Below are 7802 nucleotides of genomic sequence, written 5' to 3'. Positions count from 1 at the left end.
CTCTAGCAAGATCAGAATCTGAATTGCCAACAATTTGTCCCGGTTTAGTTGCCCTTTCATCAAACATCAAGCCATATTTACTTGTGTCGCGAAGGTACATGAGGATCCACACTAAAACCTTCCAATATTATTTTCTTGGTCTTGACACAAAATGGCTCACCACGCCAACTGCATGAGTTATAAAAGTTAGCTATAGCAAATAAGTTCACGAATTGGAAAAAGTACTTCACACATTAGAAATTTTTCATGAAATTGAAAAGGATCATGAATTTCAAAAAGTTCATTCGCTTGAAAAAAGTTCATACAATTTGAGAAAAATATACACAAATTTCAAGAAGGTTCACACATTAGAAAAAGTCCATGAATAATTAAGAAATATTTGTGACTTCGAAGAAGCTCACATTTTTTTAATACAAGCATGAATTTAAAAAACATTCATCAATTAAACAAAATCATGAATTTGAACAAAGTAATCGGTTTGAAAAAATATTCACAAATTTGAGAGCAAATTCATGAATTTGAAAAAATCACAAGTTAGAAAAAGGTTATGAATTTTAAAATATATATTTGTGAATTTGAAAACGTTCAGATTTTTATATCATGAATTTAAAAAGGCTCATCGATTAGAAAAAAATATCACGCATTAGAGAAACTCTACGATTTTTTAAAAATATTTGTGAATTTTTAAAAGTGCACAAATTTCATGAAAATTACGAATTCAAAAATATTCATCAATTTGAAAAAAAATCACAAAATATGAAAAATGTTAGTGTATTTGAAAAAGTTCAAGAAATTGAAAAAATATTTCACCAATTTGAAGAAAGTTCAACAATCTAAAAAATCATGAATTTGAATAAAATATCACGGATTTGAAAAACAAATGCAAGAATGAAAACCAAAAAAAGAAGAGAAAGTAAACACGTAAGATAACCCGAAAAGTAAACTAGAAAAGGGAAGAACACAAGTCTGGGAAACATCTAGAAGCTTCCATACTCATAATACACACGCGGGACGCGAGAACGGGCAATTCTATTTACCACCTGCAGGCGGCAAATAGGGATGGCATTGCTGTGAGAGCGTCCCACTAGATGACCCCAGTTGGGCCGTCCCATGCTGGCCGCTGTTTCTTCTATATATGTTTGTATTTCCTTTTGTTACATTTTTATATTTTTATTTTGTAGTTTTAATTTTACTTTTAGTTTTATTTTATTATTTTCTATTTCTTATGTATCATCCTAAAAGTTCACTGTGTATGACAAAAATGTCATCATATCTTCAGAAAATGTTCACCATATATTAAGAAAAAGTTCACCGTGCATTATAAAATGTTCATCGTATCTACTATCTATCTACTACCACTATAAAAGCACGAGAGGACGGAGAACCAAATCATTCTATCTATCGAAACCTGCAATCCGATGGTCCACATCCCTCCAGCATACTAAACGCGTTTTATACTTTAATTACCCATCATGCCATTATGTTAATTAATTACCCATCATAATTAATTACCCACCATACCATTGGGTTAACATCCTCACCAACACGTCGCTACCCTCTGCTCTCTCGCGACCACGCCCTCAGGGCAGTTTTCCATTGCCCAGCGCCCCACACTTCGCCCCACCTCTTCCCTCCCCGCCAGCCACCGCCTGCCTCCATCTGCATGCGCCGCCGGACCGCCGCGTCCACGCGTAGCCCGGACTGCCGCCCACGCTCCAGGCGCCCGGTCCGCCACGCCCACGCTTGAGGCGCCCGGGCCGCCCCGTCCACACTCCAGGCGGATCGCGGCACCCACGCTCGAGGCTCCCGGGCCGCCCCGTCCATGCTCCAGGCGGACCACGACGCCATAGCTCCAGGCGCCCGGACCGCCACGCTCACGCTCCAGCCGCTCGGGCCGCCGCGTCCACGCACTGCCCGGACACAGGCACCGGCGCACCGCCGGTCCTCCACACTGCAGGTGCTTTCCCCTCACATTCTTCCTGGTTGCAGTGACAATTTTTGGTTTAATTGTACGCATGTTCAATACTACTGCCTTCTAATTTCTGCTGCTGTGAGTTCTAGGCTTGCTGTCAGTTCTAGGCTTGCTTCATAGAGTGCCATAGTTAAAACAGATGCAAACATATGTATTGCAGTAGTGGACTGCATAATGGGATAGTTGTACATAATGGGAAGATGATTCCCATCCGTCTATCTATGTTGAGGCTCCTGCACTTTATCAATGTTGCTTACTCTGAACTCTGTAGTCGCACATTGTACATGCTGTTCCAATGTCTGATTATTACATATGCTTTTTCACCTCTTTCTGTACTTTGTTGATTTTTCTTTAACATTTGTGTTTTTCCTAAAGGATGAGCAAGAGTAATCCAGATAAAGTTCCAGGAACGACTACGCATCGTTCCCCATTTAAAGACATAACGAACTCGTCTATGATTGAGAATGCAAATGTCACTACTAATAGTCAAGAAGCAAAAAAGAATACATTGTATGCCCGAATGTCTGATGAGAAGAGAGCAGCATTCCTTGAAAAACGTCGTATGTCCCGACAAGAAAAGAAGTCTCAGGCTCTGAATATTGTTAATGGTCAACTAACAGTTGAGGCACATGCTCCGTTAGGATCCAAGGAATGTACATCTTTGAGAAGCATAACCAACACACACACAAATGGTATGTTCATACTCTGCATATCATAATTATTGAATGACCATTTACTCATTTTGCTAGGAGGTTTGTCTCCTGCGTTGTGTCAGATGCAACATGTACTGAAGCCGCAGGACGCCCTTGAACAGCGGGATCTGCCGCCTCCCTTGGACTTCGCCGGCAAGGCGTGATCCGTCGTCGCCACCCCACTCTTCCCACGGGAGGATGCGGCTGCTATCATCAACCTCCGCTCCATGGGCGTACTCTCAAATTCAATATGTTAGATTTGCAGAGACTAATGTTGCATGACGCAAGAAGAAACATGTGGTTCTGTTGCGAATCACCACAGCGATGCAGTAGGTTTCCAGATTGATGCTATTGTTACTGCACATGAGGGAATACATGGTTATTATTTTGACCATATCGGTGCCATGGAAGCTGGAGAATTTTTATCTACTATACTTGTTCGTTGCCTGCATCATATTGCAGTTCCAAAGTCCACATAAGGTATTCCATTAACATTTCGTACACCATTTTTTCCGCCACTCGATCACATAATGAATATCATGAACATTCATACCAAGTTATTTTGTGTCCTGTCAGGAAGTTTAAATAATACATAATTCATTGGCGTGTACTCTGTCATAGGATGTTGCTTTACATGTAAGATTTTTATCCCCTTTCTAATGCTAATGATGAAGATAATCCTTTTGTGGAATTAAGCTTCATTTAGGGTGGATAATGTATGGCTGTGCATATATTGTGTATTTTTTATATTAAATGCATAAACTTTTCTGGTATTAAAACAAGTGAGATTGGTTACAAATAAACAAGTTAGTTCAGCAGCATTCACGTTTTACAACTGGAATCATTTTTGCCAGAGTTATTCCGACCTTTTGGCAAAGTGATTGATTTTTTCCGTTGCACTGCAGTTTGGGCGCACCATGTTTTAACTGAGAAGGCAGTTGTTGGTACAGTTAGAGTTCAAAGAGGTCCTCCAACGAGGGTGTGTCAAAACTCAACTAGGCGCTTCGGTGTCAACTGGTAAGAAGTTAGTGCCGTAGGAAGCTAGATAATTGGTGACATGTATAGCATCATAATTTGTAAACTACAACTTAGTGATTTTGTTTTAGAGGCAACAATTGCGGTATCATATTCACTGATTGTTTTTTCATAAAATAATTCATTGGGTGCTAGCTATCCCTGAAGACTGGTTGTTGTACATACTGGCTGCTGTACATATTTCAGAACATTTGGTTGCTTGCTAGAGAGTGCATACTGGCCGGTGTACAAATTTCAGAATATTTGCAGTACATAAATATCTTATGATGTTAAAAATTCACAGTGGTTCATTCGCTACCCTCCTCATTCGGTGTTCCACCTCACCACTCCCCAGCAGTGGGAGCGGAGCAGCCGACGGGTTCCTGGCTTACCTGCCTCACAAAGAGGTAGTCATGATTGAACCTGAAAAAATGCTGCTTCCTGTATACATTAGTAGAGGAAAAAATGACTTGATTTCTGTAGGACTGTCTTGTGAATTAAGTGGATATGTAATGTCCTTTTAAAAAAGTGGATAGGTAATGTACTATTCTTGATTGCAGCTGGTGCTTTTTTTGGAAATTTGATAACACCACAAGCAGCAATCGATTTTGAAAGCCAAAAAACATCCAAAACATGTACAGTGGGAGTACTGCCAGTTTAGGAGCAAAGTAACCATTACTAGAGTAATGAATATGAGAAATGAATAGTTGATGAAACTGAGCACTGTTGTAATTCTCGACAGTGAAATGGTCTTTTTTTGTCCCAGTAAAGGTTGGAGGTAGAATCAGCTTCAATCTCGAGTACCCAATTGTAGAGAAGACGAAAGGAGGCACAACATATATGGAAGTACGAACTCTGGCAGTAACAATTTTATGTTTCCAAGTTAGGTTGATGATATTCAACTTAATAGAACCCAAACTTTTGTTGTTGAGTTCAATATACAGTGTCCCGTGTATAGTTTTTAAGGTGTCATGTTTCTCAAGAGAATACATCTGCACGTAAGGAACTAGCTACCGGTATCAATCTAAATGAACAAGCTCATAAGCAGGCTTTGCTTTTGATTCATTCGTTTTATACTTTTGTTGGAGCATAGTTCCATTCATATTTTTGATATACTTATTTTTCTGTATCACTTACATTTTTTGTTTAGCAAAGTGATGTCCCTCTTGAATAATCATATGCTGCTATCCGTTCAGACATTGCACTTAGCAAATGTAATCTTTTATGGGATTAGATGTGATTTTCTGTTTTATTATACTGATTGTGACATCAATGGGATATTGCGTACAATGTTCTAATGTTAAGATGTTGTAAGTACTCACTGTGGTTTCGACATGATGCTTGGTATATGGAGTCTATAGTATCAATGTGATGCATAAGCCTTTCCAAATTAAATCAACTTGTATGAATTCTTTCCTCTCTTATCGCATGCTTAAGTTTCTTGCTCGTGTTTAGTATGATGCGCAAGAGAGTTGATGCCCACCGAGTTCCAACTCTGAAAGATGTGCATCTCATTATACCTAAAGCACACCCCAAGTAGCAAATCCTGAATGGGATGATGTCTTTTTTTCTTCTGCCGTCGTCGATTACCAGCTCGTGTTCCAAAAAACAAAGACAACTGACTACCTTTCAAACCACTAAAGCATATTATTTAGTTTTTCTAACGCTCAAGATAATGATAATGCATATATCTACAAGAACTGGTCTGATTATTTTGCTTTTAGTTTATTGCACTCATGGAATGCGAAGGAACTAAATCAACCAATTTGCAGGGTCAATATTCATTATTTCATGATTTTATGTTCTACTATGCAAAAACTTAGATTGACTTGCTATTTTCATTCAGGATGGTGACCAGATAAGGAAGCAATTTTTGGTGCACCTACTCAACTACATCAACAGTGAAGCTACACACAACATTTCGGATGTTTAAGAGAATTGATCAGCTTCATCAGGAAATACTGCTATAATTTTTTGGCTCTATGAATATGATGAGTCGATGATACATTGAAGTGTCTTCTTGATTTATAATAGTACTTTTTAGTGCAATCAAAATATCTTTCTTGGTATGTTAATTCTTACATATATATTAGTTGAGACGTGCATTTGCACGTGCACGCTTACTACTACTAAGAAATTGTTCTGTGTGTTTTACAAAAAAATTCAGCATATACTAAAAAAACTTCACTGTATGAAATATGTTCACAGTATATGAAAACATATTCATTCTGTATTTTGGAAAATGTTCACTGTACATTTAAAAAACAATTATAGTACCCAAAACTGAAAGAGGTGAAAAAAGAAAACAGGAAGGGAAAAAAGGTACGAAAACAACGAAAAAAGGGTTCACTATAGTGAAACGGTTAACTACAGTGAACTGACTGCTACAGTGCGAGTGAACGCTATTGGGCCAGCCCATTGCAGCTGCAACCTGTGTGTAGTCGCCACTATCTGCCGCATGCGGATGCAACTAGGAGCTCTCCGAGAAGACTGCATGCAGGATACGCACGCAGTGCAAAGGGAAGAACAAAAAAATTAAAGGAGTCAGCGAGTTCCTACGTACTATGTGTGCTAGGTGGGTATGCGTCGTTTGCGAAAATGCCTATAAGCGGTGCCTAAAACACCAAAGAAGAATTGGCCTTTAAGATTTGATCGGTTTTAGAATCCGATGCAACACAGACTAGCAAACATCTTAAGAGCCTACATGGGCTGCATGGTCAAGTACTAGGGTGCCCTTTGATCAAGGATTATCTACCGCGACATCGGACCATGGCCTGATCCAGCTCGAGCTCAACCCGGCCGCGCAACGGGATCAGATACGGGACAAAATTTTCCGCTATGAAATTGCCCGGGAGCCCCATGAGGAGCTGAGGAGCACTATTGCTACTTCCTGGGCGGCTTCTTTGGACGGGGAGAGAGTAGAGGACCTAAAAATCAAGCTAGCGGACCTGTCAAATAATCTGAGGAGATGGGACAGAAGGACCTTTGGGTCAGTTCGTAGGGAGATCAAGGAGTTAAAACAGAAGCTAGAGCAAATGCGCAATGAACAGGGGCGTTCGGGCCCAAGTCACGAGGAGAAGAAGGTGAATGAAAGGTTGGTGGAACTATACCACAGAGAAGAGTTACTATGGAGACAACGATCAAGGATAGAGTGGCTTTCGGTGGGTGATAAGAACACGAAATTCTTTCATATGAGAGCGAGCATGAGGAGAAAAAAGAACATGATAAAGGCCCTGATGAGTTCACTGGGGGTACAGGTGGATGATCCGGAGGAACTAAAGGAGATGGTCACGCTTTTTTACAAGAATCTGTACACAACAGAGGGAGTGACGGACATGGAGGTTGTTCTTTGCCATGTTCCAAGAAAGGTTACCCCGGAGATGAATGGTATACTTTGTGCAGATTATTCGGATGAAGGGGTCAAAACCGCTCTTCTCCAGATGTTTCCCACAAAATCCCCAGGTTCGGATGGCTTTCCAGCTCACTTTTATCAACGCCATTGGGATGTGTGTGGAGCAGAAGTTACAAAGGCTGTTCTCCGGATAGTCAGAGGGGAGGAGGATGCAGAGTGTATCAATGATACTTTCTTGGTTCTTATACCAAAGGTAATGAGCCCAACCTTGTTAACTCAGTTCAGGCCTATAAGTTTGTGTAATGTATTGTATAAAATTACTTCGAAAGTGATTGCAAACAGGCTGAAGCAAATACTGCCGGAGATCATTTCAGAGGAGCAATCGGCTTTTGTGCCGGGCAAATTTGATAAATGATAATATAATCACGGCATATGAATGTCTACATTTTATGAAGGGGAGTAAATCCAAGAAGAATAGTCATTGTGCTCTGAAATTAGATATGATGAAAGCCTATGGCAGGCTAGAATGGGACTATCTACAAGGAATGATGGAGAGATTTGGTTTTGCTCAACAGTGGATTAATGTGGTAATGAATATGATCAAGTCAGTCTCTTTCTCGGTTCTATTTAATGGAGAAAAGTTGGAGGAGTTCACACCGAGAAGAGGTATTCGGCAGGGAGATCCTATTTCCCCTTATCTCTTTTTGATAGCAGCGGAGGGCCTTTCGTGCCTACTGAAATCAGTTCCTCAGTCGTCAGCTTTCACAGGAGT

The 7802-nt window shown here is 40.2% G+C and overlaps 1 long non-coding RNA gene across 5 annotated transcripts; it reads left to right on the top strand.

The window, feature by feature from the left end:
• Window positions 1–1597: 1597 nt before the first annotated feature.
• LOC119354306 lies at window positions 1598–5821 on the top strand. 5 transcript variants are annotated; one of them, XR_005170762.1, is made up of 6 exons: window positions 1598–1957; window positions 2348–3144; window positions 3241–3300; window positions 3570–3681; window positions 4450–4524; window positions 5525–5821. It is a non-coding gene; the product is annotated as an uncharacterized LOC119354306 (long non-coding RNA). The 5 variants fall into 5 exon arrangements; XR_005170761.1 differs by lacking the exon at window positions 4450–4524 and having other exon boundaries at window positions 2348–2664; window positions 2748–3144; window positions 5525–5820; XR_005170758.1 differs by lacking the exon at window positions 4450–4524.
• The last annotated feature ends 1981 nt before the right edge of the window (window positions 5822–7802 follow it).

This window comes from Triticum dicoccoides, chromosome 2A (assembly GCF_002162155.2).
Source record: "Triticum dicoccoides isolate Atlit2015 ecotype Zavitan chromosome 2A, WEW_v2.0, whole genome shotgun sequence".
Lineage (NCBI taxonomy): Eukaryota > Viridiplantae > Streptophyta > Magnoliopsida > Poales > Poaceae > Triticum > Triticum dicoccoides.
This window is presented reverse-complemented; position numbering and strand designations above follow the sequence as displayed.